Consider the following 20,130-nt stretch of genomic DNA (forward strand, 5'->3'; position numbering starts at 1 on the left):
CTTCTTTTATTCTTGTGTCTAAGGGCATACCAAAGGAAATGCTGAATATGCGTTTCATAGAAGGACATTTCATACTAATGTTTTGACATCTGGTGTTGCAGTTAAAAATCAGGGCAGCCTGACTACCAACACAGGGACCGCCGGATCGAATCCCCCCATGTTACCTCCGGCTTGGTCGGGCGTCCCCACAGACACAGTTGGCCGTGTCCACGGGTGGGAAGCCGGATGTGGGTATGTGTCCTGTTCGCTGCGCTAGGGCCTCCTCTGATCGGTCGGGGCGCCTGTTTGGGGGGGGGGGGGACTGGGGGCAATAGCGTGATCCTCCCACGCGCTACGTCCCCCTGGCGAAACTCCTCACTGTCGGGTGAAAAGAAGCGGCTGGCGACACCCCATGTATGGGAGGAGGCATGTGGTAGGCTGCAGCCCTCCCCGGATCGGCGGAGGGGGTGGAGCAGCAACCGGAACGGCTCGGAAGAGTGGGGTAATTGGCCGAAAATGTTGGTGGGGGGAGGGAATGAACGAACCCACGACTCAATACCCACGGCTGATGTGCCCTTGAGCAAGGCACTTCACCCTCAACCAACTCAACAGTGAAGATTGTGGTCGTACTGGGCAGCTCCCAGGTGTGGATGTATGCAGCAGTGTGAATGTGCAGGGCGTTGCTGAAAAAACGGCACACATGGTTTGCATAATACCCTGGGTAAATCAAGGTTAAAAAAAATAATCCCTGCCTGTGAGTACCGTTGGCCGTCTTAGCTACAATGCTAAAATTCCAGGCTCAGTAGGTAGTGCTGCCCAGCTTGGACGTGTGATGCTCTTGGTCATCCTTTCCCTTTGCCGCCCTCATGGAGGTACGAACACAAGGTTCCCAACAAAACACCTTCTCTGAAGTTGGCAGGTGTTCAATTCCTCAAGGGCTCAATTCCTCAAGGGGGTGGTGGCATGGGGTTTGAACCTGGCCGTTTACACACACACACACACACACTCAGCCTGGGTTCCTATCTACGACCCTTTTGAGGTGAGGTACAGTGACGGTGCTTATCTCCAAACCACCATCCCAGCAAACAAAAGAACGTCCCACGCACGTCCCTGAAGGTCCTCTCCGACGTCCAGTAAATGTCATTGTGTAGGGGTTTCATTACGTCACGGGGACGTTATTGTGAGATCCCCGTGACGTCCCAAGAACGTCTAGTAGACCTTTTCCCTAAGGTCCCTGCAATAACATCCCACAGTAACGTCCCCGGCCGGGGCGTCGCTGGACGAGAGCTTTCCCCTGACGTCCCTGTAATGTTCCCTGAACGTCGCGCAATAACGTCCGCGGGACGTCACAGAGACGTCTAGAGGGCTTTCCCCTGACGTCCTTGTAATGTTCCCTGAACGTCGCGCAATAACGTCCCCGGGACGTCACAGAGACGTCTAGAGGGCTTTCCCCTGACGTCCCTGTAATGTTCCCTGAACGTCGCGCAATAACGTCCCCGGGACGTCACAGAGACGTCTAGAGGGCTTTCCCCTGACGTCCCTGTAATGTTCCCTGAACGTCGCGCAATAACGTCCCCGGGACGTCAGAGACGTCTAGAGGGCTTTCCCCTGACGTCCTTGTAATGTTCCCTGAACGTCGCGCAATAACATCCCCGAGACGTCTAGAGGGCTTTCCCCTGATGTCCTTGTAATGTTCCCTGAACGTCGCGCAATAACGTCCCCGGGACGTCACAGAGACGTCTAGAGGGCTTTCCCCTGACGTCCTTGTAATGTTCCCTGAACGTCGCGCAATAACGTCCCCGGGACGTCACAGAGACGTAGAGGGCTTTCCCCTGACGTCCCTGTAATGTTCCCGGGACGTTCCCTGAACGTCGCGCAATAACGTTCCCAGGACGTCGCGGGGACGTCTAGAGGGCTTTCCCCTGACGTCCCTGTAATGTCCTCGCGACGTCACGGGGACGTCCCGCGATAACGTCCCCGTGACGTAATGAAAACCCTACACTGACATTTGTCGGACGTTCGGGGAGGACGTGCTGGGGACGTTCTGTTGTTTGCTGGGCTGCTGCCACGTCTTTCTGTGCACATTTGCAGTCACTGGGCCCACTGAGGGGAGTTCGGCATTTATCAACCGTTTGCCACTACGTCACGGATTCAGTCCTCACATTACTGAAGGTGAACACCTTAAATGTTCACTTGGACTCGGTGGGAAGTCCGAGCACAAAGTCTGAGGATGGGTATTAAGTGTACACGCCGCGTAACCCGTGCGTGTTTGCTTGGTTTGTCAATAATGTCAATACTGCACAGCCTGTCAAGGTGACCTCCAGGTTCTGTGAATTCAGTGACTGGTTGAGATCGCAGACTAGGTAGGACCAATGAACTCCTGACACATCACACAGAGTGGATGGGTTACTCTGCCATCGCCCATTAAGCCAACCAATGCGTCTGACAGCATTCCACAAACTAATTGCTGCTACGTGCTGGCCTGTTACGGTTCCCCTACTACTCGTGTACATCCGCGTACCAAGCATTAACTCACCACGGGGAACTGTTTCGATCAGTACACCGGTGTCTTGGTGTGTCCCGCTGCCTGTCTCACGTACAGCCGCGTCGACCAGAAAAATATTGGCGCTCAGTTTTGACACACCTTTGTTTTTCTTTAGGTGGCTGCTGTTTTAATTATAATGACAATAATATCGTTACCTCCGAATCACAGAAATAAAACCAAAGAGTCCAGTCGAGTCAATTTTATAATAAAATTGGTTTAGTTCTGTGATTCAAATATAACACTATTGTTTCCATAATAATTAAATATAATTTATCTAATTATATCAATATAATATATGTAATTATATAATATAAATAACAAAATAATATAAATATATAGTAACATACAATATAGAATTACTTATAAATAATAAAATATAAATAAAGAGAAAAGCTGTCTTTGAAATAGAGTTATAGTCTCCTATATACACTTTATCAGTTTATTTGAAAGACTTATTTTGCTTAATCTGTAGATACGTTATCGACCCCCGGGCACACTGTACTGATTTGTGTGCGCTGGTTATCTGGTGAGAAGAACAGTCCTGTGCATTTTCGGTGCTTTTGAAGACATTATTAGCAGCTGCTCATCAATAATTAACCTGTTCTTCCTTTGCTGTGTTTGTCTGATAGTACATGTCAGGCTCTCTCAATGTTTAACACACATGTATACACGCATGCAAACGCCAGTGTCATACGGACGAACACACACACTCTCTCAGACCCAAGCTGGTGTAACCGGGTATTTTCTTGCCCGGTGCGGGATTCGATACGGGGTGTACTGCACCACAAGGCGACATCACTAACCGCTCGGCTAAAGGGTCAGACCCGTTAGCTAGGGACTAACGTGTCTTTATTAGTAGTTTACAGTCGTCACCCTCCCCGGAAGCGCGCCCTCGCGCTTTGTCATTCCCGCGCTCCGAAGAGACTTCTGAGGATCTGCACACTTCCGGATCCCACCGCTGCCACCAATGTAACCGGTTATTTTCTTGCCCGGTGCGGGATTCGATACGAGGTGTACTGCACCACAAGGCGGCATCACTAACCGCTCGGCTAAAGGGTCAGACCCGCTAGATAGGGGCTAACGTGTCTTATTAGTAGTTTACACTGGTTATTCCAAACAGAAGGTGCATAGCTATCACAGCAAATAAGGCCTGAGAGCAAAAGTTATGAAAATATCCTCAATTCAACATTCTCTGTTTCTCTCCAGGGTCGTGTTGTGTAACATCAGTGTGACCTTTCTTTTCTTTTCTTTTTTGGACCAATAAAAGCGTCTTTACGCATGCTCCATAATCCAGGTAAGAAAATCAAAGAAAGTTGCATCAGCTCACCCGGACACAACGTTTGTTGTCCGGATGAGCTGAGTCAACTTCCTTTGACCAATAAAATGGGTTTTGGTTAAAGTTACGTTGCCCAAGGGCATCCGGGTAGCGTAGCGGTCTATTCCGTTGCCTACCAACACGGGGATCGCCGGTTTGAATCCCCGCGTTACCTCCGGCTTGGTCGGGCGTCCCTACAGACGCACTAGCCGGATGTGGGTATGTGTCCTGGTCGCTGCACTAGCGCCTCCTCTGGTCGGTCGGGGCGCCTGTTCAGGGGGGAGGGGGAACTGGGGGGAGCGTGATCTTCCCGCGCGCTACGTCCCTCTGGTGAAACTCCCCACCGTCAGGTGAAAAGGAGGCATGTGGTAGCCCGCAGCCCTTCCCGGATCGGCAGAGGGGGTGGAGCAGCGACCGGGACGGCTCGGAAGAGGGGCGTGATTGGCTGATTGGCCAAGTACGATTGGGAACTTGCGGCCCGAGCGCGTAGAGGGCCTAAGCCTACAGATCGTACGACATCACTGGCTAAAGCTCAGCTGTGGTGGCGACGCATCGGCGCTGGTAGCTCTGGTTCCGTTTGAAAAGGATCCACAGATTTCAGATTAGTTCAGCGTGCAGATACTCGTACCACCAAAAACATAGATCTTCTGGTGTTGAAAATTGAGTCCCGTACAGCCGCTGCATCCCTGTGACTGTGCCCGTCACTGTACCTCAGACACCAGCAGGCTGTTGAGCTGGGAAGTAAAGGCTGGATGCACACAACCCCCCCCCCCCCCCGAAGACGCCCAGAGGCGAGAGCGTGAATACTTGCTCAAACAGAAACTGTGCATCGTCTGTGGGAAACGCTGAGAAGATGCACCTGCAGGTCAGCTGCAGGAGAACAGAGCAAAAAGGCTTTTCCCAGGTGCTCGTAAAACCTGGGGCATAATTTGCAAATGCTGATGCATCCCATAAAACGACCTTCTCTTTCGTTGTAGCGTATCCCATATCGAATAGAGGGTTTACTCCATATCACAAGCCCTAAAACTGGTCAGATTCTTACGAAAGTAATCCGCCCCCTTGATGAATTCCATTGTTTGTTGGATAATTCTGCATGAAGTGAAATTCTTTAGGGCAATTGTAATGTCCCATTTGCTGACAGTATACCGTTGTAATGTTAGGTTTTATAGGTCACCAGCAGATATCAATATGTCCAACGTATGGCTATCTATCCTGCCAAGGTGAGCTCCCAACAGAAACAATGCCAGTGGGTTAATGCATTTTCTGGAGTCAAGTCAATTTTATTTGTGTAGCCCAACATCAAAAATTACAAATTTGCCTCGGGGGGCTTTACAGCAACACAACATCCTGTCTAACGACAGGATGTTGGAAGGGTTCATAACAAGCTTAACAAGGGTTTATGGACTGAACTGCGGTGAATGTTTAACTTTCAGTAGCTCAAAATGAGTCATATGGTGTGTTGAGTGAGAATGTGTGGTTCAGATGTGAGAAACAAGAATGAATATACTACACGGAAATGCAAATGATGGTCAAATTACTGACTGGTCTGTTTGTAGTAGATGAGGTACACGGCTTAAACACTGGTAAAGTGAGAGACCAGACAAGGGGGTTCGTGTTTGCAGGATGTCAGACACGCACACGCTCGCTCTCTCTCCGGGTTACATACTCACTATGCAATGCAGTAAAACGTGTTTGATCTGTCTTGGTTCATGCTCGGTGATCCGTAGTCCAAAAGGTTCCTATAAGCCAATACTGCAAGGATTCCTATATTCCATGTAGGCTACTCATCCCAATTGTATCAGTCCGAGGTATCTGGTCTCCTCTTCAGGGAGCGCCTTCCCGTTCGTTGGATTAATCGTCCCTCGTCGGGTGGATGCGGGATTCCGGGTAGGCGGTTGCGACAGCCAACCGTGGCTGCTCTCGTTCTTACCAGGTCCTGCTTGGTCTCCTCATTTAAAGGAGTCTCTCAATTTACTACACCTGGGCACAATCAAGATAATCGAGAAAAGGCATGCAGGGCGTTACTCAGTTCATGGGGGAGAAGGCGTATCATTGGTTGAACGTCGATCTGCGAAACACGTGAGAAAAAGGCAGACTTCGTCACCAAGTGAGACTCCTCTCCCTTTTGAGAGTTGACGTCCCGGCAACCTAAGTTAGCGTTCTATGATTGGTACTTTAGCGGTCTTTGCCCTCTAGTGGACCGCTGGGACTGTCCTCGGCCACTTCAGGGCGAGTGGGGGGCACTCCTGGTTCTATATCCGGGGGAAGCAGGGGTGTCACCTCTAATGGTTGAACCACTCGATGTGCAACCTAAGGTTGTTTGAACCACTCCCATCCAGCCCAGGGCGTGGCCGTGTTTTCCTGGTCTGGCTCCTCCCCGACAGGCGTTTGCCACTGTGCCGGACATTATTATAGGCCTGTCGAATAGCGAGTAATTGTTCCTCCCAGTGTTCCACCCTTCAATGCTCAATGTATTTAACAGAGTCAATAGTGTCTGGTTCATCCTGTCACAAGCCCCATTCCCTTGTGGCCAGTATGGGCTAGTTCTGGTTTTTGTACCCCCATATAGTTCACAAAGCTGCTTGACCACCGCTGACTCAAAAGTCCCCTCTGTCACTATGGAGACACTATGGGCAGCCGAAAGTTTGGAAGAGATGTTTCCATAGTACCCGAGCTGTGGTGTGAGCCGTCTGGTCCTTTGTTGGCACTGCCCAGGCATATCTGGAGAATACATCGACCATCACCAATAAGTAGGGACATGCATCACCTGGGCGACCCAGGGACAGGTAATCAATAGCCACCATTTCCATCGGGGTACTAGTGATTACTGGCATCATGGGCACATGAGTCGAGGGCCCAGGTTTACTCACCACACATTGTTGAAATTGGCCAGTCTATTCTTGGATATCTGCTCTCATTTTTGGCCAAAAGAAAGCCCGCTGTAATGCAGATAGGGTCTTCTCTGCCCCCATGTGTTGTAGTGCTTGGTGGTAGTGTCGCCTCATCGGCTTGTTGCCAAATGCTCCAGGGCCATAGGTTTGGGGGGTCCTTTTCTACTACCATCCCTCCCTCAGCCTGGGCTATGGGTGTCTCTTCACTTTGTTCACAAAGCCTGTCTACTAAGGTCCCTCCAACAGCATGGACCTGGATCTCTTCGCCCTCTTGCTCTGGGAGCCTGGAGAGGACGTCGGCGTTGATGTTGTGAGCTCCCGGCCGGTACTTTATGTCGAACTGGAAATTTGCCAACTTTGCAGCCCAACGCTGCTCAATTGCCCCAAGGTTAGCTATATGCAAATGGACAAGCGGATTATTGTCTGTATACACTGAACTTGGAGCCCCACAGGTAAGGTTTAAATTTCTCAGTTACTGCCCATTTTAGTCCCAGCAGTTCCAGCTTAAATGAGCTGTAGTTTTGGTCATTTCGCTCTGTCGGGATCAGGCTACCGTAGGCGATGACCCTTTCCACTCCATCCTGGACTTGAGACAATACTGCCCCCAGCCCACGGACGCTAGCATCTACCATGAGTCTAAAGGGGAGAGAGAAGTACGCATACGCTAAAACAGGATGTTGCAAAAGGTTACTCTTCCTTGTATCAAAAGCTGTCTGACATTCTAGGGACCACTGGACAGGGACACTGGTTTTTCTCGAGCTGGAATTTTGGCCTTCAAGGAGCGGTGCAGCAATCATGGAAAACTTGGGGATGAATCTCCGGTAATACCCTACAAAGCCAAGGAATGACTTTACCTGACTGACAGTGGTAGGGGTCACCCAGTCCTTTACTGCATTGACTTTACCAGGGTCTGGTGTGATCCCTTGACTGCCCACCAGATGCCCAAGGTAAGACACCTGTTTTTTGAACAGGTGACACTTCAAGGGTTGTAGTTTCAATCCGTGGCTCCAGAGACGCTCAAACACCTCTTCCAAATGAGTTAGACGAGTTTCAAAATCTAGGGAATAGAAAATCACATCATCAAGGTAAATGAGCAGCGATTCTCCTACCTGGTTCCCCAAACACCTTTGCATTAGTCTCTGGAATGTGTCTGGGGCATTACAGAGTCCAAATGGCATCCGCTCAAACTCAAACAGCCCAAGTGGAGTGGTGAAAGCCGTTTTCTCACGGTCTCGACTTCCATTTGCCAGTAACCACTAGCAAGGTCCAATGTGGAGTACCAGGCAGCCCCTTTTAGGGTGGTTAAGGACTCCTCAATCCGGGGGAGGGGATAGGCATCTTTGTGGGTCACTGCATTGAGCTTTCTGTAGTCGACGCAGAAACGCCACGTACCATTCTTCTTTTTTTACTAGGACAATAGGCACAGCCCACGGATTGGCGCTCTCATGCACTACTCCTCCATCCAGCATCTGTTTCAGAAGGCTGCGCAGTTCCTGATTGAGGGCTGGAGGAATCGGGCGAAACCTCTCTCTAATAGGTGGGGCAGTGTCTGTGGGGATGTTGTGGAGTACTGCATCTGTACGGCCAAAGTCTTCCTCATGGCACACAAACACCTTGGCCCATCTCTTTAGCAGGTCCGAGAGTTGTTCAGCCTGAGCTGGGGTCAGATCCTCCCCCTTCAGGACTTCCGCTGGTACGGTGTCTGCTGATTTGGCTGCTTTGGGGGTCGTACTGGTCACTCCCACCTCCATGGTGTGGGGCTCTTTTAGGTTGAGGGTAATGTCCTTTTCTCCTCTAATGTCTTTTGGATCGATGGAATAGATGGTAGCCAGGGGCTGGCCCTGAGGGAGCTCCACAGTATACAGGTTAACATTTCTCTAACCAGACAATGATGCCCTTCAATATGGACCAAGGCCCGAGCAACCTGCCATTCCGCTTCATCCTGCATCCCTTCCACTAAGCCACAAAATGGTTGTTTTACAGCAGGGCCACGTACCTCAGTCCATACCACCATCTCGCTTTCCGGGGGGGATAAGGACTGGTGATTGTGGCCGGAGGCGGACGGTACGGCGTACTTCTTCCCCTCTTGCAGCTTCCTGAACTTTGTTGCAGAGGGTAAATGCCTTCTCCCACTCCTTCCGGGCCTCAGATCTCATGGTGGTCTGAAACTTAACATGTTAAAGGGGAATAGCTCCAAAGAGTTTTTGCCAACAGGCAGTGATCACATTCATTCCAAACACTCCCTGATCGCTTCCCAGACAATCATCTCTTACTAGAACCACTCCCCTTTGGGGGATCTTTATTCCCCCTACCTCAAAATCCAAGACAGCGTATCCTACATATGGGATCGACAGCCCATTAGCAGCTTTCAAAGTAAGCCAGTCAACGTCTTTTGGGTCGTATCGTGTCTGGTTTTGAATCCACTTCCGAAAGAAAGATTCACTAAACAAAGTTACTTGAGATCCTGTGTCTAATAGACATGGGATAGTGACACCTCCTATTTCTACTGATGGGCAGTTTCCAACTAGAGTTGAGGATAATGGTGGGGGTTGGGGTGAAGGACAGGGCCCAGCCACTTGCCCTACAGTGGCTGGGGGAGATAGTTTAAAGCCGGTGCATGCTCACCTTGACGACAGCGTGCTGTAATGTGACCACTTCTCCCACAAAGATAGCAGATAGGGCGGCCCCTCTGGTCCCACTGGTAATTTGGGGCAGCTCTGTCACCCCACCTTGGAGTACCACGCTCTCCTAGTAGTCTATTGGGTACTTGGACAGCCTGTAATTGGGTACGAATCTCTGCGGACAAGGTGTCAGTTAAGGTTTTCATTTCACCTCGCATTTCGGTCAGTCGTTCCGCTCGTACTTCCCTCTTCCACTTCTCCATGTCGATAGGCCTGGGAGGTGCTTGGTAGCCAGTCGCAGCACACTGTGCTTCCCCCCTTAGATGTCCGGCCACTTCCTTCCAAGGCCTGGCCCTCCCGAGTAGCCTCGGCAAATTAAATGTTAGGGGCACGGCGAAGTTGTTTGTAAAGTTCTTGGCTGACCGAGCTTGCCACCAACCCCTGTAGCCAAGTCTCAAGTAGAACAGTGTCCGTTAATGTTTCACCTGTGTTCTGCTCTACTCTCTTTGCCAGCTCCTTCAGTCTAAGAGTATAGCTGTGAATGGCCTCCATTTCCCCTTGTTTGCATCCAAAAAAAAAAAACGGGTCCTCAGCCAAGCTGCTGGTATACCTGGCCCACACAGTTCTTGGAGAAACTTAAAAATTTGAGTCACATTAGCTCTGTCAACAGCAGGTAGAATCAGGATCTCCCTTTTCGACTCACCTTCTAAGGCATGCAACACACAATCCAGCTGTTGTTCTGGATTTAACATTTGTGATGGAATCAGAAATTGAATTTGGTCTTGCCATTCAGCATAAGAAGCGGCATTGTCTACCCCTTTAAATTTAGGCACCCATGGTGCTCCCATCATCCATGGCATTAACACTGTATTTGTTTGGGGAGCTGCAATGTTTTGTCCTTCCTGATTACCTATCTTCCTGAAAAGCACCGCGCGTCCTGCCGACGCAACGCCGAATGTCACAATCGATGTGCTCAAGTTCTTTTGCGCCCCAGTGCAATTTCAGGACAGACGACCGACAACAGGTATTTCTTGAGATAGCAATTTATTTAAGGAAAAAGTAGAAAAACCGTTTAAAAGAATTGTCCATTGAAATACGTCCATAAAAATAGTATCTTTTGTGGCTTTCCTATAGGCTACAAAACATTCCAAACAGTGTTTCTGGATCCGTAGTCCAAAAAGTTCCTATAATCCAATGCTGCAAGGATTCCTATATTCCATGTAGGCTACTCATCCCAGTTCTATCAGTCCGAGGCATCTGGTCTCCTCTTCAGGGAGCGCCTTCCCGTTCGTTGGATTAATCGTCCCTCGTCGGGTGGATGCTTTGCTTGGTCTCCTCATTTAAAGGAGTCTCTCAATTTACTACACCTGGGCACAATCAAGATAATCGGGAAAAGGCATGCAGGGCGTTACTCAGTTCATGGGGAGAAGGCGTATCATTGGTTGAACGTCGATCTGCGAAACACGTGAGAAAAAGGCAGACTTCGTTCCCAAGTGACATTTACTGACAGATACGCGTCATCAGTCGTCTAAGTCAGTGTTTCTCAACCGGGGGTCCGCGGACCCCTAGTGGTCCGTGGTGTAATTGCAAGGGGTCCGTGAAAATAAAATATCTTTTAAAAAAGATCCTGTGACATTTATAGAAATAGGATTATTTTACTCAAATGTGACTGAGACCTTTATCTACCTAAACTATAAAGGGTAACAGGACTTTTTTCTCTAATTACATCTGTTTCACAAGTGTAATTTATTGTATTTTAATAAGAGATCTCGCTCCCGTTTGCATTGTTAAAAGTTACTGCATAAAAATTCTGTTGTTACATATATCTGAAAGTTACTGAATACATATTCTGTTTTGTTACATATATCTGAAAGTTACTGAATACATATTCTGTTTTGTTACATATATCTGAAAGTTACTGAATACATATTCTGTGTTGTTACATATATCTGAAAGTTACTGAATACATATTCTGTGTTGTTACATATATCTGAAAGTTACTGCATAAGAATTCTGTTTTGTTACATATATCTGAAAGTTACTGAATACATATTCTGTTTTGTTACATATATCTGAAAGTTACTGCATAAGAATTCTGTTTTGTTAACTATATCTAAGTTACAACTGAAAGCTCTTATTTTTGCCCCAAAGAGTGAGTAAATGCTATAATGCAATTTAAAATGCAGTTTCTACTGTTTCTATCAAATTGCAACCCCCCTCCCCCAAGATCAGGTGGAGGGGTCCTCAGGGTAGATCAAAAATACGCAGGGGGTCCAGGACCCCAAAAAGGTTGAGAACCACTGGTCTAAGTGACCTCTTCATCTCAGCGGACCTTAGGTGTCCCCACCCTTATAAGCAAGACAGTGGCATAACGACCCACACCAACAAGCAAGCAAGTTTATTTATGCAGCACATTTCGTACACAGGGCAATGCAGTGTGCTTTACACACATAAAAACAGAAAAGGAATATATAAACTATCATTAAGAGAGAGTAAATAAAAACAAATAGGAAAAAACATATGAAATATAATTAAAAGATTACAAAGTACATAAAATGTACTTTGAAATAGTAATTAAAAAGAGTAATATAATTAAAAGACAGGCAATGCAAAGTAGAAAAACGAAAATAGAATAAAAACATAGTCCCTTCCCCGCCGGGAGTGAGTAGAGATCTACTTCCAGAATGAACGTGCAGAAGGAATAAGGTGCAAGTTTTAATACTCAATCATAGGCACAAAAAAAAGACATGTTTTTCCAGTCAGTCAGCCAAGTTGCGTTTTATATAGCGCTTTTCTAGCTGCAACAGCCACGCAAAGTGCTTCACAGTTAATTCACCAATGATACCGTAGCTCATCCCATTAAAGGATCAATAGACATCCATTTACACTGTACAAACTCTGTACCTGACAATGGGGAACCCTGGCTATGAACGTTGTTAAAAACTTCTTTTTTTTGGCTCATATAATCATATTAATCAAGAAAAAACAAGTTTATAATTTTTTAACCTATATTTAAAAATTGCTATATTTGGGGCGTGTCAACGATTAGTTTCATATACAAATATGGGTGTGACCATTAACTAGAGTTACAATGGCCATGTGTACTATTCACAGAGGATTTGGAAATGGTTGCACTCACAGCATTGTAAGATGGTGACAGATGATGCGATATAGTGTACGCTGATAAGTGCCAGGAGGATTGCTGTGACTTGTAGATTGGGGAAACTAAACAGACACTGGCCAAGAGGATGAGACAACACAGGAGAGCTAACACGTCAGGCCAGGACTCCACAGTCTACACCATCTACCGGCCAGTGCCACTCTTTCAAGGATGAGGACGTGCACATCCTTGATAGGGAGGAACACTGGTTTGAACGGGGAGTCAAAGAGGCCATGTAAAAAGGGAACGACCATCCCTGAACTGGGGGGGCGCTAAGAGTACATCTGTCACCATCTTACAATGCTGTGATTGCAACTATTCCCTAACCCTCTGTGAATAGTACACATGGCCATTGTAACTCTCGTTAATGGTCACATTGTATCCAGATTAACAAATTCAACCTTCTTTGATTTGATCTATCTTTTTCATTTCTACCTCATAATCCATCCATTATCCAAGCCACTTATCCAAATTCGGGTCGCGGGATGCTGGAGCCTAGCCCAGCAGTCATTGGGTGGCAGGCGGGGAGACACCCTGGACAGGCCACCAGGCCCCACACACACACCAAGGGACAATTTAGTCCGGCCGATTCACCTGACCTACATGTCTTTGGACTGTGTAAGGAAACCGGAGCACCCGGAGGAAACCCGTGCAGACACAGGGAGAACATGCAAACTCCACACAGAGGACGACCCAGGATGACCCCAAAGGTTGGACTACCCCGGGGTTCAAACCCAGGACCTACCATCATGACAACAATGATTTGGTTTCTTTGTTGTGGTCATAAGTGACATACGGTGGATATAAAAAGTCTGCACACCCCTGTTAAAATGACAAGTTTTGTGACGTAAAAATTTAAACCGAGGTAAATCGTGTCAGAACTTTTTCCACCTTTTTTTTGAAATTGCAGCCTATAAATATAAAGTGAAAATCAAACAGAAACATTTCATTTTAGGGAAAAAATTAGGTGAATGGGTCAGGTGAATCGGCCATACTAAATTGCCCCTAGGTACGAATGTGTGTGTGTGTGTGTGTGTGTGTGTGTGTGTGTGTGGGCCCTGTGATGGCCTGGCGGCCTGCCCACGGTATCTCCCCACCTGCCGCCCAACGACTGCTGGGATAGGCTCCAGTATCCTCGCGACCCTGAGAGCAGGATAAGCGGTTCAGATAACGGATGGATGGGGGCAAATACAAAACTTAGAATAACCTGGTTGCAGAATTGCGCACATCCTTTTATAACTGAGAATGTGGCTGTGTTCAGAATTAACCAATCACATTCAAGCTCATATTAAATAGTAGTTAGTATACGCCTGCCATCAATTAATGTGACTGTGACTAACCTCAAATAAAGTTCAGCTGTCCCTGTAGGATTTTCCTGACATCTTCTTGGCTGCATGCAACTGTAAAAGCCATCGTCCACAAAGAGCTCACAAAGCATGAACGGGATCTCAGTGTTGAAAGGTATCGATCAGGAGAGGCGTACGAGAGCATTTCCAAGGCATTAGATAGGGTCGGCACGGTGGTTCCAGTGGTTGGCACTGCTGCCTCACAGCAAGACGTTCCTTTCTGTGTGGAGTTTGCGCGTTGTCCCCGTGCCTGCGCGGGTTTCCTCGGGGTGCTCCGGTTTCCTCCCACCATCAAAGACATGTGTGTTAGGGGTAATACTCCTGTCTGTGCCACTGAGCAAGGCAATAGGAAGAAATAACTGGAGTTGGTCCCCGGGTGCTGCATGGTGGCTGCCCACTACTCCTAGCTACACAGCTAGGATGAGTTCAATGCAAGAATTAATTCATGGTGTGTATGTACAAAGTGTTTTCTGTTCTTCTGTTCTATAAACCACAGAACAGTGAAGACTGTCATCAACAAGTGGAGGAAATTTGGCACAACAGTGACATTACCAAGAACAGGATGTCCCTCCAGAATTGATAAGACCGAGAGAAAACTGGTCGGGGAGGCTGCCAAGAGGCCAATGGCAACATTAAAGCAGCTGCAGGAATTTCTGGCAAGTATCGGTTGTTCCCTACATGTGACCACAGTCTCCTGTATTCCTCATGTTTGGGCTATGGGGTAGGGTGGCAAGATGGAAGCCTTTTCATGTGAAAAAACAAAAACAAAAAACAAAAAAGATACATCCGGTTTCCCAAAACCATGTGGGAAAATGTGTAATGGTCTTGGCCATAATTCCAAAAGGTATGTTTGGCGCAAAAACAACACAGCACATCACCAGAAGAACAGCATGGCGGTGGCAGCATCAGTCTTTGGGGTCGCTTTCCTTCAGCTTTAGTCAAGGTGGACGGAATCAGGAATAGCCCCAAATTTTGGAGCAAAACCTTCAGGCGTCTGCTGGAAAGCTGGAGATGAAGAGGAATTTCACCTTTCAGTACGATAACGACCCAAAGCATACGTCCATTTGGCTTCACCAAAAGACCATCAACGTTTTGGCATGGCCCAGCCAGAGCCCAGACATGAACCCGAGAGAACATCTGTGGGGTGATCTGAGGAGGGCTGTGCACAGGAGGCGACCTCGCTATCTGACAGATCTAGAACGTTTTTGCAAAGAAGAGTGGGAACATATTGCCAAGCCAAGATGTGCCGTGCTGATAGACTTGCCCAAAAAGACTGAGTGCCGTAATCAAATCAAAAGGTGCTTCCGCAAAAGTAGGGGTGTGCACACTTCTGCAACCAGGTTATTGTAAGTTTTGTACGTTTCATTTTTTTTTCTGCTTAAAATTTTTGTTCACATTTTATGGGTTGCAATGTCCAAAAAAAAGTGCAAAACATAAAGTTCTGTCATTATTTACCTTGGTTTCATTTTTTTTTCATATCACAGAAGCCTGCCATCTTACCAGGAGGGTGGAGACTTTTTACATCCACTTTGAGTGCATGACGTTGAGGTACGTTTCGTGTGAAATAAGGCTAAAGCAATATAAATAAGATGCATGAGATGTAGTTGCATGGCTTTGAGAACAACTTAGAAGTCTTCTCCATTACCTTCACTTAAGAAACCTGTTTGTTTTTTTTGTTTAGGCAGCTTGTGGAAAATCAGTGTCAAGGACCCTCACAAACACAGTACTGACCACTCCTGACCACAACACAGGAATGTGATGCTGCTCAAGTAGGTAAGCCACCTACACGTGGTGTTTCATCGACCAAGGATTTGACGTTAACTTTTCATTGCAGTAACAAGTAATGATATCCTATCTTTCCCAATGAATATGGGAAGTACCATAATAATTGAAGAACTGCCTTTTCATTAACTAATCACCAGGACAGCTTACACAAATGTGATGTTTGACATAGCAATATGTCTTTATCAGAATCCCCCCCTGCCCTTCTTCTCCCCAGTTGTACCTGTCCAATTACCCCACTCTTCCGAGCTATCCCGGTCGCTACTCCACCCCCTCTACCATCATGACAGTGACTGTGATTATGTCAAGTCAATTTTGTTTGTATAGCCCAATAACACAAATTACAAATTTGCCTCAAGGGGCTTTACAGCAACACAGCCCAAATAAAGTTCGGCTCTTCCTGTAGGATGGTCCACAAAGACTCACAAAGCATAAAAGTGATTGTAAAATGGCGACAGATGTAATAATAATAATAATAATAGGGTTTGTATAGCCCTTCTCGTCTGCGGGGACGGATCTCAAAGCGCGTCATAGATAAAGGACTATTGTAAAAGAGAAAAAATAAACTAGCCCCCCCCCCGCGGGTGAGGGATGGTTGTCCCCTCGTCACATAGATGGCCATTTTGACTCCCCATTCAAACGATGAACTGGTTCAACTTTCTGTGATTTTCTTACCTGGATTATTGAGCATGCATAAAGACTTGTCTTGTGCAGGTTTTGCTTATAGGAAGGATGATATTGTATCATATTGAAGATATTACCTGAAGCAGAAATGAAGCTGTCACAGCTTGGCAGCCCCCCCCCCCACTGGCAGACTTACTTTTTGTGTTTTTATTTTTTTCTATATATATAGCATGTATTTGTATATATTTGTTTTATAGAAAAAATCTCGCCTCTCTCCAATGTCTGGTTGGGTTGGTCAGCCAGCATCTGCTTGTCAGTCTGAAATTTGAAGTTCAACTCTGCCATTCTCATCCGCCTTTGGCAGTGTCTCCCATTTGGACTTGGGGACTTCCAGTCTGTATTCAGATCAGATATTCCTGTACACTAGTCCAGCCACTGGGTTATGCCTTTCAGTGTACGCTTTCCCAGCTAGCATTTTACACCCTGCTACTTAGTGCTGGACTGTCTCAGGGCGTCTTTGCACAGCCTGCATCTTGGGTCTTGTCTGGTGTGTTAGACCCCAGCCTCAACCGATCTGGTGCTGAGTTCCTGTTCTTGTGCTGCTATGATCAGCACCTCTGTGTTGTGCTTCAGTCCAGCCTTTTCTTGCCACTGGTAGGATTTTTCAATATCGGCTACATCTTCTGTCTGTCGATGGTACATCCCATGGAGGGGCTTGATCTTCCATGATACCCCCCCCCCTCCTCCTCCTTCTTCTTCTGCACTCGCTGTCTTCTGCTGCCTGAGGTACTCACCTCGGCAGTTCATCCTGGGGGGGGCATCTTTCTAATGTACTCATGGATGTTCCTTGTTTCATCCTGGATAGTGGCCCTAACACCCACTAACCCTCAGCCCCCATCTTTTCGCTTATCGTACAGTTGCAGGCTGCTGGACTTCGGGTGGAACCCTCCATGCATTGTGAGGGGTTTCCATGTCCTGACATCTGTGACCTTTATCTCCTCCTTTGGCCAGCTTATTATTCCAGCTGGGTATCTGATGACTGGTAGGGCATATGTGTCGATGGCTTGGATCTTATTCTTCCCATTGAGCTGGCTCCTCAGGACCTGCCTCAATCTCTGTAGGTATTTGGCTGTAGCTGACCTTCTTGCTGCCTCCTCTTGATTTCCATTTGCCTGTGGAATACCCAGGTACTTGTAACTTTCCTGTATGTCTGTTATCCTGCCATCTGGTAATTCAACCCCTTCAGTGCTCACCACCTTTAATCTTTTTGCCACCATTTGACCGCACTTGTCCAGTCCGAATGACATCTCGATGTTGTCACTATAGATCCTGGCGAGGTGGCTCAGCGAGTCAATGTCTCGCTCATTCCTGGCATACAGCTGGATGTCATCCATAGGAGGTGGCTGATGTTAACTCCACTTCTGAACCTGGCTGTATCCATATCCACTCTTTGTGATGATCTGACTAAGGGGGGGCTCAGGCCTATGCAGAACAGCAGCAGAGACAATGCATCACCTTGGTATATGCCATATTTGATGGTTACCTGTGTGATTGTCTTTGAGTTGGCCTCTAGTGTTGTTTTCCACTGCCACATTGAGTTCTTAATGAAAGCTTTTAGTGTGCTGTTGGCTTTGTATAGTGCCAAGCACTCCAGTAACCAGGTGTGGGACATTGCATCGTATGCATTCTTGTAGTCAATCCAGGCTGTGCTTAGGTTGGTCTGTCTGGTAGAGTCTTGGGTGAATGCTCTATCAACCAGTAGCTGATGCTTTGAACCTCTGGTGTTGATCCCAATTCCTTTGAGTTTTGCTCATGTATTGACCCATGTGCCCCTTCAGCTTAGCTGTTATGATGCCTGACAGGATCTTCCATGTTGTGGAGAGGCAGGTTATCGGCCAGTAGTTTGAAGGTGTTGTACCTTTGTGGGGATCCTTCGTGATCAGTATTGTTTTGCCCTGTGTTAGCCAGTCAGGGTGAGACCCTGATGTTAGCAGCTGGTTCAACTGTGTTGACAGGCCTTCATGGAGTGCCGTTAGCTTCTTCAGCCAGTAGGTGTGAATCACGTTAGGGCCCTGCGCAGTCCACCTCTTCATGTTTGAGACTCGTCATTGGATGTCAGCCACTGTAATGATAACTGGTTCCTGTTCTGGGATATTGATGTGGTCTTCTCTTAGGCCCACCAGCCACTGGGCATTGGTGTTGTGTAATGTCTCCTTTTCCCATATATATCCTTGCAGTATCACTCAGTCTCTGCTCTGGGTGGGTCTGATGTTTTTCCCTTGTTATTCTGCAGCTGAGAGTACACTTTGGATGGTTCTTTGAGGAACAGACCATTTACTCTTTTGGCTTCTGCTTCTCTAGCATATCTCTTCAGCCTGGTGGCCAGAGCTGTGAGTCTTTGTTTGGCAGTTTCCAGGGCCTCACTTATAGACAGCTTGCTCTACTTCTTCATCCAGGGCCTGTCTTTCATCACAACTTTCTGCACCTCTGTTAACTGGCTAACATCTCTCCATGCTACTTTGAGCTTGGCTTCCAGCCTTCTCTTCCATGGAGGGTACTGTTGGTGACCCGTGTTCCAAATCCTGTACCCAGGCTTCTCCAGGATTATAGTTGCAGTATAATCCTGAGCATATACAAGCTTATTGGTCTCTGTTATGGTGGCAGTTGAGATGTTGCGTAAGGCTGTGTTCACATCCGCAAGCAGACTTTGTGATGGTACTTTGTCACTGAGTCATAGAAGCCGTGTCCGGGGGTTGACTGTCTTTAGTCTGGCCATGATTCTCATTTGAACCTCAGTGGCTTCAGCTGTCATGGCTGGTAGGATTTTTTTCAGCTGGTTGGGGTCTGTCCTCATGTATATCCTGCCTACTGGGTGGCCATTCGGGGTGCTGAACTGTGTGGTCATCCTGTTCAAGGAGTCCCTCCATCTCAGGTCATGACAGTACCTTCCTTCTATTGATGTCTGAGCATTGAGCCACTAGCTGCTTCTAAGTCAGTCTGGAAGTAGATCTCCTACTGGTCCACAGTTCCCACATACGCTTCATATAACCCCTCTCCAGGGGTCTGCTATTATGGTAGCATTCCATCAATTCCAGGTTCTCGGCCCTTGTCTATGAATGTCTTGTTCCAGTAGCCTATTTCTCATCAGGGTGCCCTGGTTCCCCAACACCTAACGCTAACCTTGTTGACCCGGGTGACGTCCGAGTGTGTGTGTGTGTATATACACTCACCGGCCACTTTATTAGGCACACCTGTCCAACTGCTCATTAACGCAAATTTCTAATCAGCCAATCACATGGCAGCAACTCAATGCATTTAGTCATGTAGACATGGTCAAGACGATCTGCTGCAGTTCAAACCGAGCATCAGAATGGGGAAGAAAGGTGATTTAAGTGACTTTGAACGTGGCATGGTTGTTGGTGCCAGACGGGCTGGTCTGAGTATTTCAGAAACTGCTGATCTACTGGGATTTTCACACACAACCATCTCTAGGGTTTACAGAGAATGGTCCGAAAAAGAGAAAATATCCAGTGAGCGGCAGTTCTGTGGGCGAAAATGCCTTGTTGATGCCGGAGGTCAGAGGAGAATGGCCAGACTGGTTCGAGCTGATAGAAAGGCAACAGTAACTCAAATAACCACTCATTACAACCGGGGTATGCAGAAGAGCATCTCTGAACGCACAACACGTCGAACCTTGAGGCAGATGGGCTACAGCAGCAGAAGACCACACCGGGTGCCACTCCTGTCAGCTAAGAACAGAAAACTGAGGCCACAATTCGCACAGGCTCACCAAGATTGGACAATAGAAGATTGGAAAAACGTTGCCTGGTCTGATGAGTCTCGATTTCTGCTGCAACATTCGGATGG

At 47.4% G+C, this 20,130-nt stretch overlaps 1 long non-coding RNA gene across 1 annotated transcript; it reads right to left on the reverse strand.

Moving 5' to 3' along the window:
• Positions 1-10,616: 10,616 nt before the first annotated feature.
• On the reverse strand, positions 10,617-13,898 carry LOC130122615 (uncharacterized). Its single transcript, XR_008811247.1, has 3 exons — positions 13,852-13,898; positions 13,609-13,654; positions 10,617-10,718 (listed from the first exon to the last, which is right to left on the reverse strand). It is a non-coding gene; the product is annotated as an uncharacterized LOC130122615 (long non-coding RNA).
• Between the last annotated feature and the right edge of the window lie 6,232 nt (positions 13,899-20,130).

The sequence above is a fragment of the Lampris incognitus genome, chromosome 13, assembly GCF_029633865.1.
Source record: "Lampris incognitus isolate fLamInc1 chromosome 13, fLamInc1.hap2, whole genome shotgun sequence".
NCBI classification, from domain to species: Eukaryota; Metazoa; Chordata; class Actinopteri; order Lampriformes; family Lampridae; genus Lampris; species Lampris incognitus.